General features: G+C 40.4%; 1 protein-coding gene across 2 annotated transcripts in view; it reads right to left on the minus strand.

The window, feature by feature from the left end:
• The window catches only part of nup98 (nucleoporin 98 and 96 precursor), a 124,989-nt gene extending 123,408 nt beyond the window's left edge, over positions 1-1,581 (minus strand). For both annotated transcript variants that reach the window (XM_076302395.1, XM_076302394.1), the window contains exon 1: positions 1,402-1,581. The gene's annotated coding sequence lies outside the window, so the exon portion shown is untranslated. The remainder of the gene's footprint in view (positions 1-1,401) is intronic.
• Positions 1,582-26,576: the final 24,995 nt, after the last annotated feature.

Here is a 26,576-nt window from a genome sequence, read left to right on the forward strand (position 1 = left end):
AACTTAAAACAAATACTACTACAGTTTCGGTCAGTCTTCTTGGCACATAGGCTACAGTTCCCCGGTCTGCAAATCCTCTAAGACCACTAGATGCGGATTGGCCATATGGCGATGGGCTACTGACGTCAGTAGTTTGTATCCAAGAGCGGGAAGAGGGGTGTTCTTTGGCACGTTTACAATGTTTAAACCAAAATCGCTGTAAGACATTGCTTTCGTATTTGCCCTTGGAAAACGTTATCTTTACATGCCATTTCCCCCCCTCACTCATGGTCTAATGCAACGTTATTGTCCGACAAGTGTCATTCATTGGACCACAGGAGCCTCGAGGACTGGATATGTAGGCTAACTTAACAATATCGTTAATGTATGTGCTTTTTAACGTTAACGTTAACATTAATGTTAATCTACTACACTGCTTTAGCCAGGCGTTGGTCAGTAACGTTAACCTAATAACCTCGGGTATTTTATCCTTATTTTAGCGGTTTAAGTTAATAATACTGTTGGTCTGATTCATGACATACTAGGTCTAACGTTCATCATGAACTGATATTAGCCAAAGTTAACCTAACAGCCATTTAACTTTCATTTGGCGTTTTGAAATGTAACGTAATGGCTCATAAACGAACGTTAACGTTATGATTAGGGGTCCTACGATGTTGGTTGCACATTGGTCTCCTGTCCTTGCAGCTTCAAAGAGTGACGTTAATATTAACATCCGCGCCACAACGTTAGCAGCCTAATCGTCATTGCACACCAAGGTTAGCATTCATTTTCATATTTCATTTCAAACGATGAAGACAGGAGTTGTTCGCCAAACTAGTTAATGTTGCCGTTACGTTACAATTAACGTTAGCTTGCGTTAGTGAAACGAAAACTATGATTGCTATAGCTAAGCTAGGTCAGAACGACAGAGATTATAGTAACGTTAGATCTAAGCTTAGACGTCTTACATTCACGTTAGTTAACAATATCTAAAGTTAGTTAGCAATCTTACAAGACTAGCAATTTAACGTTAGCATAAAGCTGACTGTTGACGTTACTTTCTGTGCCACATGTGGTTAAGTTAACGTCTAACGCTAACTAACGTTAACGTTACCATTATAACCTAGATGCCAAGATGTTATCAGTAATGTAACGTTAACGTGTTGAGTTGACGCTGTTTTCGTAACATTTTTAAGCAGCCAAGTTAAGAAACAAATTGGTGTCAGAATACACCATCGGAGTAATCTCATTAGCGTTACCTCTACATTTAATTGTGTTGACCATCCTTAAAGTATAGGGCTTGACTTGAAGCAGTGGCAAATAACTTGTTAACGTTAACTAACGTTAGCTTCCTGAGGGCTAACATTACGAACAACGAAACAACAGTTCGATTAATAAAGCGATGGACTGAGAACTTACCCTTGGTAAGTGAGTAGAAAGAATCTCTCTGCTAGTATTTACTTATATAGTATCACCAATTACAGGAGGAAAATAGGTATTTCACTCGGGTAAGAAATAAATTACGGCCTTCTGCGGATATAGCACTGCTAGCACTACGAAAGTACGACAATAGTGAGACCGGGCTTTCGCATTATGCGTTTCAATGCGCATGCTTCACAGTGAAAACTGGAAGTTCTTCTTCCTCTTCTTCTGTTTAATGACTGGCAAACGACGTTAGGTGCATTACCGCCACCTAGTGAAATGGAGTGTGGGTTTGAGTGATATATCGTCTGGCATTCACCAGACCAGGGGTCGGCAACCTTTTTTGCCTGGAGAGCCACTTTTACCAATTTTTTTTTTTTTTTTTATCTCAGAAGAGCCAAATAAAGACGGTTACAAGAAAAAGTTTGGATATTACGTATAACGTACAGGCTAATTTCATTCAACAGAGAATTTTTAAATACATGTTCTACTATGTACAAGTAACTTGAAATGTAAAGTGGAATGACACAGGTATAGGCCTTATGTAGGCTAAACGCCACCCCCTATTTTCCCAGTGTTCTTTGGTATGCAAAGTAACATCATAGTTAACAACACAACACTCAATTTTCGTTGACATGTCATTGGCGAAATTGAACATTAGGCCTACCAGAGATTAGATTTGGTGATGGCCTTGGAGCCTGGCTGGCTCATATTCAGTGAGGTGAAGTTTCATGCAAGACTTGAGGCTGTCATCATTTAAGGGCAACTCCACGCAAAACTGTCATATATCCATAACGCCAACTAAATACCATGGCATTGTGTTGGCGTTATGGATGTGACAGTTTTGCGCGGAATTGCCCTTAAACGTGAGCGCAGGTTTGTCTTTATATTTTTCATATGTGAGAAAGATTTCTCACATGCAAGTGGAATAAGGTTAACACAACAATACTAACTCGTTGCAGTGTGCGATATACAGTGGGTCCCCGTTAAAAATTGACACTTAATTCACGATCATGGTGAATGGTGAAATGTAAGTACAACTGCAGCCGCTTGGGGGCAGCATAGTCCGCTGTAGCGTTTCACGGTCGAACCAGACGGCACATTCGACAGCAAGGGCTGTGATTGGCCGAGTTTTCAGTGCGTTTCTCTGTGTTTTTAGCAGCCCCTGCAACATGCTAGTCCACTGTAGCCTAAGCCTTGTACATAATGTTAAACATAGTTTTGGATTCAGTGGCAAGATTTCTTGATTGTACAGTGTCTGTCTCTCAGTAATGTTTTAAAATGAGAGCTTCGTCAGCTGGCAGTAGGCTACTTTGTCGGTAGTCATGAGAAGTTCACTTGCTAACAGAACATAAAAATGCTGCCCAGAAACCTTGTGAATAGTTCTGACACTAACGAGGTTGAAAATATAGCCTTTGCCTACAGCATCTCCTTAACAGTAATGTTAACAAAATGACAGCATTCACATGACAAAGGAAAACGAATCCGGTCACTCAAGACTGTGCCGCAGCCGTGGGGCAGAAGACGCTTGGTGGCCGTCCACAACGTTATTACTTAACCTAAATAGTCGGCTGCTGTAAGCTACAATCGGATTTTATTGTATACCCCTGTTGTATCAATGATAATAACATCTCATTTCCGACTATATTTCAAAGTGTGCCGTTCATTTGCATTATTAACATAACATCGTATTTTGTCATTTTTGGCGAAGACATGCATTCCGTTAGGGATATTGAACATATTTAACATTCTCTAACCATCGTGATTTCGAATTGGTGCAGTTGTCAGCACAAAAACTCATTTTATTCTTTTGCTCTTTTGCATTGCTCTATGCTGTTCTATGGTGCTTTTTGCCTCTTGGTTGCGCATGCATGTTTTCGTGATGTTTCATAGAAATCCATGTATAATGAGCGCATAAAACGACTTGTTTTGGGACATTAATCTAGGCTATACGTTAAGCTTTAAGGATTGTATGTCCTTAATTTATTTATATAGGCCTATTTAGGCTAGGCTACTTGCGCAAACCCTGGATACTTTTATTGCCACACAACAATATTGGTGGTATTTGTTACATTAGCTTCAAAAGGCACCGCTTCAGAAAGCTGCACTGCTTGTGAAAGAAGGAGGTGGGGGAGGGGAACTTGCAGCCAAGTGTCGGAAAAATGCATAGCCTACAACACAGAACCCGCTTCTCGCATTAGTCACTGACAGTAGAGACGCTTCCAGCCTAATGACTTTCACACATTTTGAATGATTTACAGTATGCCTAGACACATTAGCGCTCCACGTGTAGAAACTGTGCAGAATAGGCTACAATGTGTGAATGATGCTCAATGATTTGCCAATAGCCTATAATAGTCTTCAGCTGGGTTGCATGTACTGTATAGCCTACAGTTTTACTGTACATGTTTTCAGCCTTTATTGGTTAAATGACCATTTTTATTACGAAAATATTTCTTAACTTCAAAAACTCAGTGTCTAAAACTCGGTGTCATTCAGACTCAACCCTCTTGACGTTTGGTGATTAATTGACAGCTGTTTTGGGACACGTTAAACTTTCTTTATAATGAGCGCATAAAACGACTTGTTGTTTTGGGACATTAAGCTACGTTAAGCTTTTTCACGTTAAGGATTGTATGTCCTTAATTTATTTATATATTTAGGCTACTTGCACAAACCCTGGATACTTTTATTGCCACACAACAATGTTGGTGGTATTTGTTACATTAGCTTCAAAAGGCACCGCTTCAGAAAGCTGCACTGCTTGTGAAAGAAGGGGGTGGGGGAGGGGAGAAAGCTCGAGTAGCCGAGGGAGACGCCGAGAATGATCGGTTGAAAGCGGAGGTCAACAACCTCAAACGAGAGCTTCAACAACTCCGAGAGACCAGCCACTTGGAGAGCCACAGAGACATTTTACAGGAGATGAGAGCTGGAATCGGAGAACTTCAGGCGACGCTACGTGAGCAGAGAAGTTATTCGACGCCTGAGAGACCAATCCCCAGGTGCACCTCGACACCAGCTCCAGAAACGTCCTCCTTGCAGATGTCTCCATTGGCCCTCTCCGTCACACTCAACGACAGCATCCAAGTTCCTAGTCAACACGCAGACGTGACCTTGCGTGATGTTGGTCCAGAAGACCACGCTAAGATTCACCAACAGAGCTACGGCCAAGAGGGCAGATACGGATGTCTGCTCTTCAGGTCCATCGTCACAGAGGAACACTATAAAGCCTGGAGCAAAACCACCAACTGGGATGGAGCGAAGGGCAAGCGAGCACTGCCGCAGAATGTGAAACACTTTGTGGTCTCAACACTACAACGAAAGTTCCCTGCTATGGGGAGGAGTGAACTGAAGGACTGCATCAATAAGATCAACAAATTCCTCCGCACAACACGCAGATCTTCCCAGGGATTCAATGTGCTTTAAATTTAGACTGTAGAATGTTGAATGTAGACTGTTCATTATTTCAATAAATACGTTTTCTCTGACGCACTTTCCCGACTTCGTCTTACTATAGGCTAAGCATATCATGGAGATAGAGTAGAAAACTGGATTTAACTAAACAAATGTAACTAAGTAAACTGATTGTTTACTCTACAGTAGGCTATGTTCCCCCTCTCAGGCTGTACAGTAGGCCTATTGAAAGTAGACTAATGAGCTTAGACACATTAGCGCTTCCAGCCTAATGACTTTCACACATGAATGATTTACAGTAGACACATTAGCGCTCCACGCAGTGGCGTAAATATAGTTGGTGCAGCAAGTGCAGTCGCACCAGGGCCTGTGACCTCCGTCGCTACCCCCGCAATGCAATTGCTGGAAAATTCTATACCGGTCCTTTCTGACTACCTGCGTGCCTTTGACCAGGCCAAGGCTACAGCGCAGACACTCGCAAATAAATGGGGGTTCAGAGTACATTTGAAAATGTTAAAGCACGGAGAGTGAAACGTCACTTTGACGAACTATCGGAAGATGAACGCTTAACAAAGGCGAACACTTTAACAGGGGGAATTAATTGGGCATGAATCATTGTGCTGAACGGTATTTGTCAATGAGCAGAAACACACACGACATTCAAACTATTGATAAGATGTACTGGTCTGTATCTATAGGCTAACATTGGACAAATAAATGACACTGACTCGCCATATCCTATGCTTTGCCGCAAACTCAGCAATGAAATCATAGGCCAGTTTGCAGGTAGCCTAACGTCTTTTTCATTGAAGGGAGAGCCTCTCCTGTGACATGGAGGTGCGCAAATAGTTTTTAATAGCCTGTTCAACTTCGAAAAGCTTTGTTCACCCGATGCCAGTCACTGATCGCAATTTCAAAGTTCGGAAAGCCCCTATCTGCCCCCTTTGGAATTATATCTCGAGCCTATTATAAGATCCAGTGCGTTATGTCCTGGGATTCGGATGTGCTCAAAAAGAAAAGAAAAAACACTTTTTTATAGATGGTTATGAGGAGCAATATGAGAGAGAAATTTGATGATCATTGATCGTTGTTTTGGGACGTTAAGCCTTTTCCATAGGCGTCAGTGAAGGAGATTGAAGAATGACCATTTTTTTATACGAAAATATTTCTTAACTACAAAAACTCAGTGTCTAAAAACTCAGTGTCATTCAGACTCAACCCTCTTGTTGTTTTATTATCTTTTTCGTTGTCGTTTGAACGTTGGCAAGCAGGCATGTTGCGGTTGCAATTTAAGTGAAATTTCTACAGTAGGCCTACAACATGCTGTTAGGCTGGGCTACTGTCAATGTACTTGTACAGGTAAATGTTCAACAATTGCTGGTGTACAGGTTATATAATCAATTAGCTAAATCATTTGTCCAGCTGTTTAAAAAAATTTTCGTGCTACATTCGAACGCAAAAGGTGCTTTGATATATTTTTCGTTTGAACGTCGGCAAGCAGGCATGCTTTGGTTGCAATGAATGAGGATAATTGCTTTTTTTTGCATTATTTTGAATATGACTCGCTCCAGTATCAACAGCACGTACTTTTTCCACACGCTAAGTTCTAACACACATATCCCCTCTCGCTTTCTCTCTCTCCATCCCTGCACACGGTGCTTTCTTAAAGGAGCTGCACCATTTTACAACAATTGCATCTACATTTTCATATTAGAATGTTTTGTCAAGTGTAAGCTTAAACTAATGTGATCAATTTAAGTTCCCGTGCCCCCGCTGCGTCATGGAAGCAGTAAGTCAGTCGCATCAAAAATAGTAGTGGCACCCAAGTGACACCTTGTGGTTGTTTGTGTCAACTGCAGTTTGTGCCATTTCTGCCGAGAAAATGGGGATCGTGATTCCTGAAGGAACCCGTCCAAACTTAACAGGGACCCACTGTATAACGGGCAGTTCATTTCACGTTTTCAGAATCAGTCTTCAGATGGAAACTCCCATTTCAGCCTGCTTGTGTTCGCGCTCGCAAGCTGTGGTCGCTGACGTTTCCTTTTTGACATTTTCCTTATCTAGCCTACAGCAAGCGCACACATCAACAATAACAATTAAAGTGTTCTCGTTGACTGGAATGGAGGGAAATCTGTGATTTGGTTTGATATTGACATGGCAACGAACCGCGAATGTACCAATATTGTGCAGGCTACGGTTACGGAGTCAAGTGAGGTGGAAAGTTATATAAATGAGCAATTAGCCCTCACAAAAATTAAATGTTTGCGGCAGATTTGCAACAAACTTGTGGGTGATTTGTGGGAAACAAATGAGTTCACTAGAAAATATTGCCAGAAGTTTGCTAGTGTTGGCCACTAGAGGCAAACTTCCAGCAAAGTTTTGGCAACAATGAGAAGTTTGGCATTATAGTAGAGGTCCTGGGTAAGATTTGTATGCACTTCATTTAGCGGAGAATATCTCAACTGTTATAGACTAATATGACCCCTCAACTGTTATAGACTAATATGACCCCACAACGTGGGATGTGTGCCAAAATCTCTACCCGGGAAGAACGTCGTGAAAATGACCACAACAGATGACACTATTATCACACTACAGGTGAATGGGACTTTTTTCCCCTTTTATAGATATCCCCATACATTTCTACCAGATTAATCTTCATATTAAGAGAAATACTTTTTGAATTACACTTTACCTAAAAAATAAAATAAAATATGCAAATGAGGCAATATCTGTATATAATCAGTCCCTCCAGGAATTCGCGATGTTGCGATCGCAACAATTAACGCAAATTCAGCAAATCCTCGTGAATTCTGGGCGACCTCGCAATTTTGTCCAAACTGCAACTTTTTCGCAAATTTGATCATCATGGTTTCCCCGTGAAATTTCACCTACCACAACAGCCCCTCGCGCAGAATATTGACTCAGATGCCACACTCACTTCTGCAGACACCAGAGACTGCCCTATACTTGTTCACTCCTCTGCAGTTTTGATGACAATAAATAGAAGGCTAATGTTAACGATCTGCTTTACTTGCATCTGTCATCTCAACCTAGTGTTGCTAACCAAGCTATTATTAAGGCCTACTTGGTTTACTGACATTTGAGTAGGCTACAATATGCAACCCATTGGCAAACGTTTACACATGGAGATGTCCTTTTAGCTCGTGTCATGTTTGCTTGCTTGTGGGCTCAGTTTGTGTAGTGCAGTGCTACAAAAATCATAGAAATTAATAACATTGTAAGACATTTACCTCTTCTATGATCCAAGAATGATTTCATACGAGTTATTTTGTAACATTTATTTTAACTAATGACATAGAAAACATCCCGAATTCTATCCACATATCGTAATGCACTATGCAAAAAGTTATTTCCAGTCGTAGCCGAACACAGTGAGATGCAAGTGTTCCAATCCACTTAGATGTTATTACGCTACTCTCACGTCCTTAAAGGAACACGCCACCCAAAATCAGTAGTAATATATGTTCTTACCTTAACTTTCACGAGTTGAGTCATACCTCTCCCGCGCCGGTAGGTGCACTCAAACGCTCTGTTGCGCGGCGCGAATGTGTTAGCATGTTGCTATGCTAGCGGGCTCTGCCGTGGCCGTAGAGAGAGGAACATCCCAGGTAGCAAACAGACGTGTTGTACACGTTTTTTATCGGTGCTCTGTTGGTGTCAGACACGTTCAGAATTGGTTCAGAATAACGTTCATTTTTGGTAAAAGTGTAGGTTCCCGATTATGCTTTTTACACGTTCCAGAATAGTTCATATTAAGTGTCCAGTACGTTTTGTGCACGTTGCAAAAGGGTGTAAAAACACAATGTTGTGAAAAACACGTTCAATGAACGTGCCAATTAGATTTTTATTACGTGTACTGCACGTTGAGTTTGACACTTAAATTAAACGTGCGTGCTGATAGCTAGCTCAGGGGCTTTGAATTTTATTTTGGCCTAGGCCTATATGCTTTATAATAGCATTTATGTGGCCAGTTATTCTAACTTCGTTGGAAAAGGCATAACCAATGAATAATTGTAATAAATATAGCTATATTTATTTATTTAAAATAGCATCAGCGACTGTGGCGATTCACTGAACAAAAATGCTGATGTGGTACATGAAAATGTAGCTAAAAATGTGGAGAATGCAATGCAATCAAGCATTTTGGACGATATATTGTCACAAGCTGGCAGAATAGGCAACAGGCCGATGTGCGTTTTATTTGGAGACTGTTTTGCGCGACAGAGACTGAGTTTGCTGCTGATATTCTGGGGATAGGCCTAGCCAATGTACGACTTTTGCCTTTTAATATATTTGCTGCATTAGATCAGTCTTTCTAGAACAGGCAAGGGCTTTCTAGCCTCACATCAGCAGCGCTGCATCACCCATATAGCCTACATTAAAACAACCAACGGATGGTGGGCGGGTGCAGACAGTTTTGAAAATTGGTCAACAAACTTTGGTGCTGATGGATGGCTGATGGATGATAAGTTTTGCTATGCAGTTATGGTTGAAATAATAGCCCATCAGCGCATCTCTAGTGTGTGTGCCTCTCTCTCGCTCAGAGGGGAGGGAGAGGCTGAGGGTCGATCCAGCATGGATTCTAAACTCTGTGGTGGATAGGATCTACAATTAGGTGTTAATAATATTACAGCGCTAGGTCGAAGTACTCCCAAGTGCTATTGCGCCACACATTGTTGTTCTCCTGTTTATTCGCTTGGAAAATCGCCACGTTTCATGTTGTGTGACGTACATATTTTTATCAACTACTCGTGCAACTGTATTTAAGTAGGGAAAAAATGGAGGTGTTTGATTACTGCTATGTTCCTCTCTCTACGGCCACGGCAGAGCCCGCTAGCATAGCAACATGCTAACACATTCGCACCGCGCGACAGAGCGTTTGAGTGCACCTACCGGCGCGGGAGAGGTATGACTCAACTCGTGAAAGTTAAGGCAGAGCCCTTCTAAGGAGAGCCTCCCCACTCTCTATTAATCCCATACAAACTGAATTTGGCTGCAGTTCACCAGAGTTCACCTAGATGGCGATCGCGGGCGAGTCCAAAATACATGGGGTCCTATGGAGCTACATGGCTACATTTGTTGTTTTCACCTATTTAACAACTGAAACCCTCAGATTTTATTTTATTTTTCGCAAAATGGATATGGATTTTCAATCAAAAGTGAAATAATCCGGCAGTCATGTCCTTTCGTTTTCTTACAGGTTGGGTCGTTGTTGCCCATAACACGCTAGCATTGATGCTATGCTATGCTATGATCATGCTAATGAATGACGTCATTGGCACGTTTGAAAGGCTTTTTAGAACAATTAAGTGACTTTAAAAAATATAATACTCAACCAAGTGTATTGTCTTTGCCTCCCCTTTCGAATACAATATTCAAATTACTTGAAAAAAAATTATATCCCGAGAAAAAGTGGATTTTGAGGGGTACAGCTCCATAGACCTCCATTCATTCTGGACTCGCCCGTGAGCGCCCCTAGATGCAGTACCACACCGGAAGAGTTCCGAGAGTGAAGGTTCTCTCCTTATTAGACATTCTCTGGTTAAAGGACAATTCCGGCGCAAAATGAACCTAGGAGTTAATAACACATGTGTACCGAGTTCGACCGTTCGCTGGGATGTATTTTCATGCTAGTCGAATGTGACCAGTTTTATTGCAAACCGCTTATTAGCGTTTAACGCTAGCCTTCAGGGCACACGTACAGTAGAAAGAAATCGATATTTCTATACCACTAACAAGGCTCAAAATAGCACCACACTTACACAGTAGCACATGTAAACCGAAGCATTGAGAACTTTGTAAGTGTACAGGCAGTTTATTAAAAAGAAACACATTACCGTTCACGTCTGGTTCACATATACAGGCAGGCGATGTGAACTAAAATCAAACGTAATTTGCTCAATATAGGCCTATCAGAAATAATAGCTCCGATGTAACATAACTTGTACTATGTACTTACTTAGTGGATGTCCATCTGGTCCCTCTGGTATGGATCGCCGCCGCCTGTGTGGCATTGACTACAGGTAGCTTCTAGCTCTCTCTCATAGCCCTTTCACGGAGCTCCCGCAGCTCTTCAGACGTGAACGGTAATGTGTTTCTTTTTAATAAACTGCCTGTACACTTACAAAGTTCTCAATGCTTCGGTTTACATGTAGAGACCCTCATTATGCTACTGTGTAAGTGTGGTGCTATTTTGAGCCTTGTTAGTGGTATTAAGCTTAGGTTTACATTTTGATAGCTAGGTTATTATATACCAAGGTCCACATTGCATGTACGCCAGCTGGGAGGAGAAAAAAGGACATCATTTCGCCTGGAAAACAATATAATGTGGATGGTCATTGTACTCTTGAGATGCGAGAGCAGGCTAAGTTAACAGATCAATGGACTGAAGAGAGAAATTTCAGTCATCATGACAGCATCAACGATTCTCTTTAGAGTTTAGATGGAGTTTACGTGCACAACGCAAGCACAACACACCACCAACACAACCCACCCACGTTGGTACACTCCTGGCTCTGTGATTGGTTAGTGAACTTAGATTCCTGATTGGCTAGCCAAATCTGAGCATCGCCATTGGCTATTCAACAGGAAGTGCCAGAATCGTCTCAAAAGTACTCGTATACTTGCAGAAAATACTTGGTAATGACAGAATAGCTTCGTAATTGAAAGACAGCTGTGGAAGGTTTAGTACCTGTGGAATATATTTGTAAGTGAAGGACATATGAGTAATACTTAAAATCGTTCGTGTTATTTTTTTTGTTAAAATACAAATCATTTTTACAGTTACAAATCCTGATACACACACACACACAATACATATTGTGTGTGTGTGTGTGATAATATGTATTGCACACCTTCTCATCCCTAAGGTGGTGCAAGTCTGTGCACTTGCAGAAACGATTTGTAACTGTAGGACAACTTTTTGTGCGTAGAATATTGATTTGTAATTGTAGAATATTTTTGTAATGGTAAAATATTTTTTAACTGTAGGATGATTTGTAGCTGTAAAACCGATCCGTACCCGTTGAATAGATTTGTAAGTGTAGGGCATATTTGTAAATTTGACAATTACTTGTACGGATCATTTTTACAGTTAGAAATCATTTCTACAGTTTCAAAACGTGATACACACGTACAAAACATTTGAGTCTAATATTCTTCCATAGCCTACTGCATGTCCCTAATGTGAACCTCAGCACCCAGGGAGAGAGGGCTTTCAGCTACATCGCCCCCAAGCTGTGGAATTCACTGCCAGGCTACATGAGACATTGTGACTCAATTACTGACTTTAAAAACAGACTTAAAACATATCTCTTCAAGATGGCTTATCAAGACTGACTGACTGATTTTTACTTTTTAATTTTATTTTTTGAGATGACTATAATTTTACAACCTTTTTGGGTGACCTTGGGTGACATGAAAGGCGCTCTAAATAAAATTTATTATTATTATTATGATAGCGTTGGATTATGAAAATGCTTTGCCACCACAACACACAAAAACGTGGGGTAAGTCGAGCTACATGAAGTTATTATTTTGCTGTCACTTCGTCTGTTTTATAACCCAGAAGGATGTATCAAATGATAGCTCTTTGTGGCATATCTATCTGATCACAAGTTCACGAGTAATTAAAATGAGAGTAATGGGTGTGCACCGTTGGATGTTCTACATGACGTTATTGTTTTGCAGTCACTTCGTCTGTTTTTATAACCCAGAAGGATCGATATACTTTGATAGCCCTGTGTCTCCTCTTTCATCTGATATGCTTGCCATATCTATGCGACCACAGGTTCGCGAGTAATTCGAACGAGAGTAATGGGTGCGCAGGTGAAAGTATAGACTATAAATATGATGCAATTTGATTTAATTTCATGATTTTTTTTTATTTTCATACTTGATCGTACAGACAAGTTCCACTTCTGCTCTGTCACGCAATAAAGGTTTCATCTCGCTGCGATGAACAGTTCAGGAGCAATATAACAGAAGAAAGGGTGTTTTTTGACTCACTTCAATCGGGTTCTAAGGGTTAACATGGACGTAACAGCTATCTCTAAACTCGGTGTGCTAGCAAGTACTGCTGTGCTTTCATAGCCTACGTCCAGTGTTGTAATGTAACGGAGTACAAATACTTCGTTACTGTACTTAAGTAGAAATTTCACATATCTGTACTTTACTTCGCTATTTAAATTTATGTCATCTTTCAATTTTACTCCACTACATTTCCTAGATAAAATGTATACTTTTACTCTGTTATATTTCCACTAAGGATCTTCGTTACTCGTTACTAAAACAAAATTAGAAGAAATGTGTGCGACAAGCAATAAGGGAGGTTTGGCGAATCACTGCTCCTAGATTGCATTACGCACCCTCCGCGCTCTATTTCAGCGCTGTTTGTTGCTAAAGGAGGAGGACGCACAACTAAAACCGCCATGAGCACGAGCTACTGGAGGACCTCCCGTTATAATAGACGACCACCCAACGATAGTGGTGAACTCGGCGAACGGGGTAGTGGTGAAGATAACGTCATACACCCGTGGCCGTATTTGCAAGAAATGTTTCTGTACATTGGCAGCTTCTGTGAAGCTAAACACTCCGCTACCTGCCTCAGCAGCCTGTGAAAGGCTATTTAGCATCGCAGGACTTGTTTTCAGTCCAAGAAGAGTAAGACTGAATCAGGCCCGGGGTGGGTAATCGGGAGAATTCACGGTGGGCCGCTTCACTTTTGGGCCGGTCGAGGAAAAAAAATATTGACATTGGTCACGTCTATCTTTTCTTAAAGTAGGACACTTTCCGCATTCTGTGCATGACACCAATGCAATGACTCTGCATGGGTTGTAGCCTACGTGAGGGAGTTCTCCCCTCCCAAAAAGAGTTGGTTGGGTCCATAGCCCGTTTTTTCCAAAAAGTTTTCTCAGATACGGATAGCCAAGCCGGCCCTACAGTAGACACAAGCGTCAGGAAGGATGGATGGTAGAAAGAGGCCAGGTGAGACTGAGCAGCAGATCAACCAGTCGACCACTGAAAATGATGAGCCCGAAATTAGTGATGAGGAGGCCATGACTACAGGGACAAGTAGATAGGATAAATTAAAGTTATTTAATGTAAGAAAGAGCAATTACCGTATATGATAAACCTATATGCCTTGTTTGCTCAGAAGAGGGTGTAGTAGGCTAAAGGAGTAGGCTAAATCACCATACAACAATATAGCCTACCCATGCAAAAAATATGTAGCCTAAACATTAGTTCAATATGCCTCTTTGTGGAAGCGTGGGATAGGCTACATTTAAAAGGCTTTCTTTCTTTCTTTCTGTTTTTGTTAACTTGTGGAATATTTTTTGTTAACTTCTCTGTTGAAGTGAATTATTATATAACCTTTACACATTTGTTGAACCATGGTACTAATAAAAACTACAGGATAGTAAGAGCTGAAATGTTGCTTCATTTATCCAATTTCCACCACTATGGAAAACGTGGGCCGGTCTTGGGCCTGAAACTCCCGGGCACTGAATTCTTGCAACTTTGAAAACCAGCTTCTTTTGAAGATGAACAGACACCTTTTCAGTTTCAACTAATGACTGGCATAGTATAGCTGCTGGACATAGGTGGCATGTGTGTGTGTGTGTGTGAGAGTGAGATGGTGAGTAAGCCCTAGAAATGCTCATACCACATGACCAAAATGTTCAGGTCATTTTTTTTTAAAAGAAATACGTTATTAAGTGTGCTTGCAAAGCAGCACACTTATTGTTCTTCTTAAGTTTTCTTATTATTATTAGGGGTCCGAGCAGCGTAGCTGCAGGAACCCTATTGTTTCTGTACCGTTCATTTTTTGGCCAAAATTCTGTAAAAGTCATACTGCAGCCTAAACCGTAACTCCAAAACTCTTGAAATTTTCAGGTATGGTTACCAGTACCCCCCTCTACCCATAACCCAAAATTTGGGGTACTGCACCCAAAGGTGGCGCTATTGAAAAAAAAAGTTAATTATGCTTATTTCTCCTTACCAGATTCACCTAGACTCAAAATTCCTTCAGAATATTAATCTCTAAACTCAGATGCATCTTTTTGGCCCTGGTCTTATGGTCTACAAATGTTTACTTTTTCCACAATTTCATGGAAAAGCCAAACATTATAAAAAGTTTCACACTCTTCAAAAATAATCGAATCTTCACCAAAATTCTCACAGACAATGTTTAGACCAAGCCTCACAAAAGTTATCGCTCAGAATTTTGATATTTTGTTCCATTTCAGAGATATAGGCCAATAAAGTTAGACCACTTAGGCCTTTTTTCCTAGATCACCTATATTCCTATAAACCGTAAGTCCTAGAAACTTGACATTTTCAAGTATTGTTACCAGTACCCCCCACTACCCATAACCCAAATTTGGGGTACTGCACCCAAAGGTGGCGCTCTTGTCAAAAACGCTTATTTCTCCTTACCAGATTCACCTAGACTCAAAATTCTTTCATCATATTAATCTCTACATTCAGATGCATCTTTTTCACCCTGGTCTTATGCTCTAAAAATGTTTACTTTTGCCACAATTTCAGAGAAAAGCCAAACATCATAAAAAGTTTCACAGGCTTCAAAAATTATCAAATCTTCACCAAAATTCTCACAGACAATGTTTAGACAAAGCCTCACAAAATTTATCAAAAGAATTTGGATACGTTGTTCCATTTCAGAGATATAGGCCAATAAAGTTCGACCACTCAGCCCATTTCTCCTATATCACCTATATTCCTATATGAGTAATTTTTTTTTCTTGGATAACAACCATACAACCATCATTAGGTGGATACCATTAACAGTGCACATTTTCAGATATGTACTCTTTTTTATAAAGCCCTTAATTCTATTGTCAAATGTATGCTAGGAATTTTCTTGATGTTGTGTGTTTGCCAACACACATTTTCACCATTTGAATGTGACTGCTCAATGTGTATGATTGTCAGTGGCTGAGTGGGATAATGCCTAGTGCTGGTGTTTGTTAGGTTGAGAGTTCGAATCTTGCTAGAGCTTTAGGCTCAAGATGCACATGCTATTGGTTATTGAAGATTCACACTATTGAACAGCACCTGAATGACATCAGACAATTAACATTCACACTCATTAGTTGCCAAGAATCAGAATGCCGACACACTCTATGACATATAGGGGAACTTCTTTGTTTACTATTTTTCCTTCATCATTAAGTCTATCATATTTATATTTCATCCATTACTGTTCTTCTCTATAAATGTCTAATTGCCCCAGAATATCCAAAAGTTTTCAGGTGTACTCTTTCAGGAAAGCCCTTCATTTTATTGTCAAATGTATACTTGGAGTTTTTCTTGTGTGTTTACCAACACACATTTTCACCATTTGAATATGACTGCTGCATGTGTATGATTGTCAGTGGCAGAGTGGGATAATGCCTAGTGCTGGTGTTTGTTAGGTTGAGAGTTCAAATCCTGCTAGAGCTTTAGGCTCAAGATGCACATGCTATTGGTTATTGAAGATTCACACTATTGAACAGCACCTGAATGACATCAGACAATTAACATTCACACTCATTAGTTGCCAAGAATCAGAATGCCGACACACTCTATGACATATAGGGGAACTTCTTTGTTTACTATTTTTCCTTCATCATTAAGTCTATCATATTTATATTTCATCCATTACTGTTCTTCTCTATAAATGTCTAATTGCCCCAGAATATCCAAAAGTTTTCAGGTGTACTTTTTCAGGAAAGCCCTTCATTTTATTGTCAAATATATACTTGAAGTTTTTCTTGTGTGTTTACCAACACACATTTTCACCATGTGAATGTGACTAGCCAATATGTAGGATTGTCAGTGGCTCAGTGGGATAATGCCTAGTGCTGGTGTTTGTTAGGTTGAAGGTTCGAATCCCCGGTAGTGCTTTAGGCTCTAGCTCGAATACTATTGGTTATTGAAGATTCACACCATTGAACAGCACCTGAATGACATCAGGCAATCAACATTCACACTCATCAGTTGCCAAGAATCAGAATGCCGAGACACTCTATGACATTCAGGGGAACTTCTTTGTTTACTATTTTTCCTTCATCATTAAGTCTATCATATTTATATTTAATCTATTAGTGTTCATCTCTACAAATGTCTAATCGCCCCTCCATGCTTGGAGTTTTTCTTTCTACCAATACACATTTTCACCATGTGAATGTGACTGTCCAACATGTAGGATTGACAGTGGCTCAGTGGGATAATGCCTTGTACTGGTGATCCTTAGGTTGAGAGTTCAAATCCCACTTGAAGCATTAGTGGGTTGTGGATGTTAGCATACTACAATAGAATGCTGTTGGGTTGTGGAGGATAACACACTATAACATTACAGCTACTTGTCAATATGGACTTGTAGTGCAAGGCAAGTATTACTGTATAATTATAAGCTGTAGCCTATAATTATTTGTTATTCTTATAATATTTGTCATTTCTTATACATATTTAGTCGGCTCTTCCACTTGACAGAACAACTCTATATCGGTTAAGGATGTCACGCATGAAACAATGCTGCAGAAACACGAAAATACGACTTTGAGTTTAGTGGGCTATAATTTTCAGTTCCTGTTTATCTATTGCACAATGGGTAATAATTTAAAGGAATCATGTTGCAGTCTTGTAAATAGTGACCCTGCAAGATCCCTAGTCATTGCAAAATCATAGTCTGTGACTTAAAACTCTACTACTTGTCTTTAGATGTGAGAGGGTCTGAGACTGTAGTCTTTCAAAAATCTTTTCCAAATCTTTGCAAATCTTTCCAAAGTTTACCCGCTGGGAAACCCTGTAGCTCCGGAGCAGGGGCTCAGACCAGGATAAATTGTTTGCTCGCCCTCAGTTCGCTCTTTTGTTCATCTCAACCCAGCACTCCAGTGTGTCCTGCTCTGTGTGCGTCTTTGAGTTAACGTAAGTCATCACTTTAATCACCCTCACTATGACTTTTGTGATGTTTATCAGTTTGTGGAGTAGCTCTGCCATCATGTGTAAAGTTAAGGTCTTTGTGTGTTGGTTTGGTGTGTTGGAGTCCCATGTGAGAGATGATTAGGTGATGTTGGTTGACTTGGGATGTCAAGTATTGTTTAGTTGTACCTTATATAGCCATATGATTTCAGTTTATTGTTCAAATGTCAATTGGTTTGTTTGTGAGTTGGGATCTGTACTGATTTACCCCATTTCACTGATTACTCCATTTTCTGTTTGTTTCCTCTTTGATGCAGCACACATACAAGTAAAGAACAAAAGAACAGATGAATTGAAACTTAAATAAAGTTAACTTGTGTTGCACCGAAACCTGCCATCTCCGTGTCATCACTCCATACCATTGAGCCTTCTGAGTCACACCATTGAACAGCACCTGAATGACATCAGGCAATTAACATTCACACTCATTACACACTGCTGGTGTTTGTTAGGTTGAGAGTTCGAATCCTGCTAGAGCTTGAAGCTCAAGATGCACATACTATTGGTTATTGAAGATTGACACCATTGAACAGCACCTGAATGACATCAGGCAATTAACATTCACACTCATTAGTTGCCAAGAATCAGAATGCCGACACACTCTATGACATATAGGGGAACTTCTTTGTTTACTATTTTTCCTTCATCATTAAGTCTATCATATTTATATTTCATCCATTACTGTTCTTCTCTATAAATGTCTAATTGCCTCAGAATATCCAAAAGTTTTCAGGTGTACTCTTTCAGGAAAGCCCTTCATTTTATTGTCAAATGTATACTTGGAGTTTTTCTTGTGTGTTTACCAACACACATTTTCACCATGTGAATGTGACTGCCTAATATGTCGGATTGTTAGTGGCTCAGAGGGATAATGCCTAGTGCTGGTGTTTGTTAGGTTGAGAGTTCGAATCCTGCTAGAGCTTTAGGCTCAAGATGCACATGCTATTGGTTATTGAAGAGTCACACCATTGAACAGCACCTGAATGACATCAGGCAATCAACATTCACACTCATTAGTTGCCAAGAATCAGAATGCTGACACACTCGAAGACATATAGGGGAACTTCTTTGTTTACTATTTTTCCTTCATCATTAAGTCTATCATATTTATATTTCATCCATTACTGTTCTTCTCTATAAATGTCTAATTGCCTCAGAATATCCAAAAGTTTTCAGGTGTACTCTTTCAGGAAAGCCCTTCATTTTATTGTCAAATGTATACTTGGAGTTTTTCTTGTGTGTTTACCAACACACATTTTCACCATGTGAATGTGACTGCCTAATATGTCGGATTGTTAGTGGCTCAGAGGGATAATGCCTAGTGCTGGTGTTTGTTAGGTTGAGAGTTCGAATCCTGCTAGAGCTTTAGGCTCAAGATGCACATGCTATTGGTTATTGAAGAGTCACACCATTGAACAGCACCTGAATGACATCAGGCAATCAACATTCACACTCATTAGTTGCCAAGAATCAGAATGCTGACACACTCGAAGACATATAGGGGAACTTCTTTGTTTACTATTTTTCCTTCATCATTAAGTCTATCATATTTATATTTCATCCATTACTGTTCTTCTCTACAAATGTCTAATTGTCCCAGAATTTCCAAACGTTTTCAGGTGTTCTCTTTCAGGAAAGCCCTTCATTTTATTGTCAAATGTATACTTGGAGTTTTTCTTGTGTGTTTACCAATACACATTTTCACCATGTGAATGTGACTGGCAAAGATGTAGGATTGACAGTGGCTTAGTGGGATAATGCCTTGTACTGGTCATCCTTATGTTGAGAGTTCAAATCCCACCTGAAGCATTAGTGTTAAAATACTGTTGGGTTGTGGAGGTTAGCATACTAGAATAGAATGGTGTTGGGTTGTGGAGGTTAGCACACTATAACATTACAGCATTACAGCTACTTGTCAATATGGACTTGTAGTGCAAGGCAAGTATAACTGTATAATTATACGCTGTTTATCTTATTGACTGCGACACAGAACCCACCACCACAAATACAATTCAATTCTGTGGGAAACACTGCCTTCCATTATCAAACCCTTCATCTTATCCACAACAAATATATAGTCCTGTAGAATCAAGTATTGTTAGAATACTGTTGGGTTGTGGAGGTTAGCACACTATAATGTTACAGCACAGGGTAATCCTAATTTTATGCATCAAATTTATTCCAATCCAACTCAAAAGTTTTGAACGACACAAAGTGAAGGTTTTATCCAGATCAAAACCAAGAATAGATTATGTGATCTAATCCAATTTCAGGATCCTTGTTTCCCTTTGAACAACCCATTTTCAAGATTTGATCCAATCCGATAGCTGAAATCCGGTAACTGAAATCCGATCACGTTTCTTTTGAACAATTGTGCCCAAACAATCAAAGCATATGTAAAACTAAAAAGCTATGCTATCATGTTCGTTTTGCTCGGACCCCGTAAATCACCGCTTGCGGTTATATTTAATATTATTATTATTCCCGTCTCCCTTAAATTTTTTCTCCCTGTGCCTAGGCCCTTTGAGACAGAGACACCGTTCCAACTTTAAAACGTCCGGGCAGTACCGGTGTAACTTGCTCGAGAAGATGACGTCAAGTGGGCGTGTCGTTCGTCCGCCATATTGGATTGAATAGAAAGCGAAACTAAATTTTCACAGGTCACAAATTTGGTCCGAACGCCACGAAACTTGACGTACATTATCATTGGACCAAGCCTCACAAAAGTTACTAGAAGGATTTTTGATTTTCGAAAGCGTTTGCCCGTTACAGCCAAACGAAATCGGCGGCGAAGCTCCGAAACAGGAAGTCATCCATATCTCAGGAACACTGTCACATATCGATACCAAATTTTGTATACAGGGCTGCCAACTTTTCAAAAAACCTTGGAGTGAGATTTGGTGGGGCCAACCAAAATGTTGCTGCGTAAATTTTTGTTTTGTTCATTCAGCATTATACCGTACAGTAAAAAAAACGTACATCAGTGGTTCTCAGGTGTAGGGACCAGGCATGGACGGATTATGAGCTTTCGGGCCCCTTAAGGGCTCCCCACTAATTGTCGCATATGTGGAAGGGGGGTTTGGGGGTACTCCCCTAGATTTTTTTAAATTTGTTTAATGTGATTTCCTGTATTCTGGTGCATTTTGGGGATGGGCAATACTAAATTCAATCAGATTCATAGCCTACATCCTGATTCCATGCAAAGGCTTGGGCTTCAGGCCCCCCTGACACCTTGGGCCCCTGGATCTGGGCCCGGAAGGCCCGTGCAGTAATCCATCCCTGGGACCAGGGTCCCAGAGTTATATGAACATTGGTATCAAAGGGATCTAGACTACTACTAGGACCATGGGCGTCGGAGGCATTGTGAAAGTGGGTTGGATATTTCAGCGGGGGGTATGGGGGTCCTCCCCCAGAAATTTTTTTTTGGACTAGATGCAATTTCCTGAATTCTGGTACATTTTAACAGGTTATTTAGATACTTCTATATAACAAAATAAAGCCAGCCTACGAAATTAATAAAAAGTAAATCATGCATAATTTAAAAATAACTCAATAGGCTACTTGGCTACGCAATAAAGTTTCCATTACAGCACCGCGGACGTTCAATGAACGCATGAAAGCGGATGGTTTGTTTGAAATCCCGACACTCTTTCAACTACATGGAACGTAATAGTGATCATCAAATACCTCCCCAGATTTCAGTGCCCATCAGTCCCAACATTTAACAATATAATCAAACAGTCCAAAAGTAAATTAAATATCAAACTAAACCGAAAATGTCATGCTTTTGAAGGCCTACCAGTATGCCGCTCCAAGAAACGCATGTCTCAAAATAAAACTCGCATAAGAAATAAAGGGCTGTCTCGAATACAATCCTGCCCCTAAAGGCCTGTACTTTGTCTTAAGACCCCGGCCATAATTTGAGGATTTACTGTATCTAAGTAGACAAACTGGCTTCAGATATCAAACAGAGTGAATAGAGATTGTGCAGTCTTAGCTGTGGTTAGTGACGTGATGCTGTTAATGGGGAGTTTTACATAGCCTAGTGTAAACCTATAGGTTATTATTTATTTGGCGTACCTATAAGGCTTTTTACCTTATCAAAAGTGAGGGGGACGACTGATCTCTTCAACACTGCGGGGGATTTGGCGCTTGTCACTGTGTGTGTGACCGAAGCGGAATGGGAGAATGCGTGTAACAAAAAAAAAAAAAAAGTTTATGAGCGATTTACGCGCAAATGGGAGAATCCAATGAAAATGACAATGAAGCACTAAACAGATGCTGAAAACAGCACTGGTATTTCGCACGGCAAAAGTGTGAAAACTAACAATTTTAAAAAGTGGGTGGGTGTTTTGTAAGAATTTAAGAAATGTTTGTATATTTTAACTTTTAAATGCATCAATCAGGTGCACTTTCAAAATAAATTCAGAGGTCAGACTTGCTTATTTTTATGGAAATATTTGTGCTGTAGCCTAAGCTATTTTGCACTTCAGAATTATAACCATGCACACACAGGTGGAATAGTTATAGTGATATTGTAATAAGTTCACAACCACAAAAACATATGCTACATTTCACAGTTCAGAAATGTTCAAAAATTTGTGTACATTTCAGCACTCCATGAAATTATGCAGAAGTGGTCACCTGTGTTATTCAGCTAGTTTATTTAAGATAATATATTGGTCATTGTAATGGCCATAGCCTATAGCCTACATGCTATTCCTTTTTCAGGATGTACCCATATCTGCATGATGTGAATGTTTGCATATGGCTTATGTCAGGCTTTATATCAATATTTGTGTCTCATTATTTGATTTTCTTCATATTTTTGTATTAATGTCACTAGGAAGCATGCCAATATAAATATATTAATTTATCTGTAATGGGATTGGCTGGAACCTGACAATATAAGAACCATGATAGTGGGATAATCTATGGCTGAGCAATTTACAAAAATGTATGTAGGCCTACTGACAAATAGTTTACATTAGAATACATTATAATTTTGCCCCAATGAGGCTATGTAGAAATGTGTTGCAATTTCAAAACCGGATTACTCAGGAACCACTTATTGCACAGAGGCATGCTTTATATCCTCGTATTCGGTAGGTTTGCTGTTTATTGTGAAATAGGGTTTTCCACGTGTTGTGTGAAGGGTTAGTGAAATATTAAACCGAGAGTAATGGGTAAATGCAAATATGATTAGCCTAAATTGCACGTCGGTTCAATGTTAATTCTCTCGCGAACCATTTATCACAGCAACTTGGCGCTGATATCATTGGAAAGCTTAGATTCCGCACGTTCACATGATGTGTGATATCATATGTATAGGTTTAGTTTAGTTGAACCTCATCTGCCAGGTATTTGACCTACCAGGTTGACACAGCGTGAAAAATACTCAATAATACTCAAAGCATACCTGAAGCCGGGGAAATGCGGGGGGGATGCGCCTGGGATGGCTTCTGAAGTAGCATCGCAAATGAGAGAACATTTTGAAAATTCCACAGACAGGGGGTGCTCTTGAACCCTCTCACCGTCTCTGAAAGCATAACCGTGGCTCAACAGGTAGATCTATAGATAGGCTAAACTCATTTTTCAGGCATCTGACCAACCGGGTTGACACTTCAGCGTGAGAAATCGGGGGTGTGGCGTGTGAGCGTGTGAAACTAATCAAATGCGTGTGTCTCACGGCCAATGCGTGAGAGTTGGCACCTATGGTATGAACTGGGGACTCCAGTGTGAGGGTGCATAAGCTAAAAAAAAAAAGAAATATTCCAAAAGTTTCCATGATTTGGCAAACCACCCACAGGTATTTAGTAACTCTCCCCATTCACCTTTACACCACTCACCTTCTATCACAACACCTTCCAAGTATGCTCAATCAATGCCTCTGGGTATCCACAATGTCTCCAGGCAACCTTACCCAATCATGAAATCCTTGCTCTGCCATGGGATAGTATGGACTTACGAACTGAAATAGCAAGGAGAACGGTAGCTATATATAGCTTACATAATAGAGTTGTTTTCACATTGACGGTATTCAAATAAAATTTTTCATTATTGTTACATATCATGATGGGAGAGTATTATTAAAAATGTTACAAGTATGCAAATGCATATGTTTACGGGCATTTAGGTTTTACTGTGTTGTTTTGTTGTAAAGACATGCAAGGCATTCTGGGCCATGTAGATGCTAATAGACAAACAGTGGTCGGCAGCGTTAACTTGATTTCCATACGTATTAATATGAATAGGTGTTTCTATAAACCTAGGGACAATAAACAGCTATCTCTGTTACAAAAACGAGCTGGTAATCGCTCATTGAAGAGGGAACTATGATAAAAAGATTTTTTTCCTCAAAGCATGGATTTGACGACAGTACAAGCAGGAAATACCTTGAAAAGACTCCGTTTATTTGATGTTGCCATAGCAACGCAGCCTTCAGAGCAAAGATTCTAGAAGAGCTTCAGGGAGACACGTTTTGAGTTCGTGGCCATTGGCCAAGGTTGTGGCTAGATGGGATACAGCTAAGAACGGAAGTTACGTAACAGACAGTGAAATCTCGCCGCTCAGGACAGGAAGTAGGGAGCGATCATGGATATTCCAAAGGAAACAAGAAAAATAGCTATTTTGCGAACATTAACATCACTTTTATGTTATAAATTCATGTTAGAAATACTATTACAAAATAAATAGTTAAGTTATGATCACGGGTGTCCCAAAGTATAATATATATGGACACGTACTGTAAGTTTAACTTTACCCCCCGCGTTACGAAAACTTATAATTAAAGACGATCTAAAGACGTCTCAGCCATGGATATCCGTGTCATAAATGAAAACTATTTTTAAAACTATTTTTATGGATCGTTGTGAAAGAGTTGCTTCAATTGCACACCGAACACTGTCATTTCCCTTTGGGGATGGACCATAACTTGCTGTGATGGAGCTGCTAACGATTGGACTGAGATCGTAACTTTTGAAACCTGGCATGCAATATCTACTTCTGCATGGAGACTCGACTCCATCTGTAGAGAACACAACATGTAGGCTTACATATATGTGCAATGTATTGGCAGTACCATTATGAATCATATAGATATATGCAGTGAACAGAATATATTATAAGAAAAACGGAATAAATATGGTATGAACCATATGGACAGATATGTACAGTACAGTTATGTGCAGTGTGGTAACAGTACAATTGTAGTGCAGAAACAGTAACATAAACATCAGAGAGACTTGCTTGTACAGCTACATAAGATAAGAGTTAGAGAGTCACAATATGTCCAATATGATTTAATTTAATTTTAGGGGGGTGGGGTTTGTGATTTTCACATACAAACAAAGCATTCTGGTGCATTCTGACAAAATAATAAAGACAAAATAGAACATTTCCTGTGTTGGTAACTTTACTCATAAATCTATCTACAGTCAAGTATGCATTTAGAGAAATACAATAAAATATCAATATAATATAATACCTTTTATGTGTGGTTGTTTAAGACACACTGAAGGCATGATGCCACCATAGGTTTGCAGAGAACTATATACAATATGCACACTGAAGGCATGATGCCACCATAGGTTTGCAGAGAACTATATACAATATGCACACTGAAGGCATGATGCCACCATAGGTTTGCAGAGAACTATATACAATATGCACACTTGAAAGGGGTGGGGTGGTGGTGTGGGGGGGTTGTGAGGGCCGCTGAAAACCAGTGTCCATCCTCACAGGAAGGGGTGGGGTGGTGGTGTGGGGTTGTGAGGGCCGCTGAAAACCAGTGTCCATCCTCACAGGAAGGGGTGGGGTGGTGGTGTGGGGTTGTGAGGGCCGCTGAAAACCAGTGTCCATCCTCACAGAAAAGAGGGGCAAAGAGAGAGATGGAAAGAAAATGTTGGGTTACAGTTTAGGGCTCGCTCTAATTGCCTCAGCACGGCGACCAAACCTCCCAGAAAATGGGAGTTTTTTGGGAACTACTTTAAGAGGTTTGATTGTCTTGTTACACTTTTTCGATGGTGGTGTGTATGAGAGAGGAAGGGTTTCATCGTGAGGAGTATGAAGCCTCACATCTTCCAAAAGGTCAGTGAGGCGACCTATCACACTGTCTAAAAATGGTTCATCCTGGAGGTGGTAAGACAGATCAGTGATTTCGTGCAGTAAGCGGCCACACTTTCGCCTCTTTTTTGCTTTCCAAGCAGAGCTGGTGACATGGCTTGAACCACTGCGGCTGGCATCATTGTCACTTGGAGCAGAGCTGGTGGTGTTGCTCGTTGCAGTGACTACGTCGCATGGAAAAGGGCTGGTGGTGTTGCTGGGAGTGACTACGTCGCTTGGAGCAGAGCTGGTGGTGTTGCTCGTTGCAGTGACTACGTCGCATGGAAAAGGGCTGGTGGTGTTGCTGGGAGTGACTACGTCGCTTGGAGCAGAGCTGGTGGTGTTGTTCGATGCAGTGACTACGTCGCTTGGTAAATAGCTGGTGGTGTTGCTAGGAGCAGTGAAAACACACTTGTCCAGGGAAAATAGGGGGTTGTCCCTGTATATGGAACCTAGCTTCTCCCAGCCCCAACCACGTACCAGCCTGAAAACTGCACAAAAATGCTTGCAGGGCAGCAGATTCCTCTGCCAATCCTCGCAAGTGCATGAGGGCATTCCTGCGATTTCAAAGTGTAGCTTGTATTCGCAATTTGCTGTCTGGCTCGCAACAGCGAAGGCTCCCTCACCACACAGTGTGATGTGCTCCT

The sequence above is a fragment of the Alosa pseudoharengus genome, unplaced genomic scaffold (genome assembly GCF_046254945.1).
Source record: "Alosa pseudoharengus isolate Yale_2024_CS ecotype anadromous, Long Island Sound unplaced genomic scaffold, YU_APseudo_1.1 YU_APseudo_1.1_scf_23, whole genome shotgun sequence".
Classification (NCBI taxonomy): Eukaryota; Metazoa; Chordata; class Actinopteri; order Clupeiformes; family Clupeidae; genus Alosa; species Alosa pseudoharengus.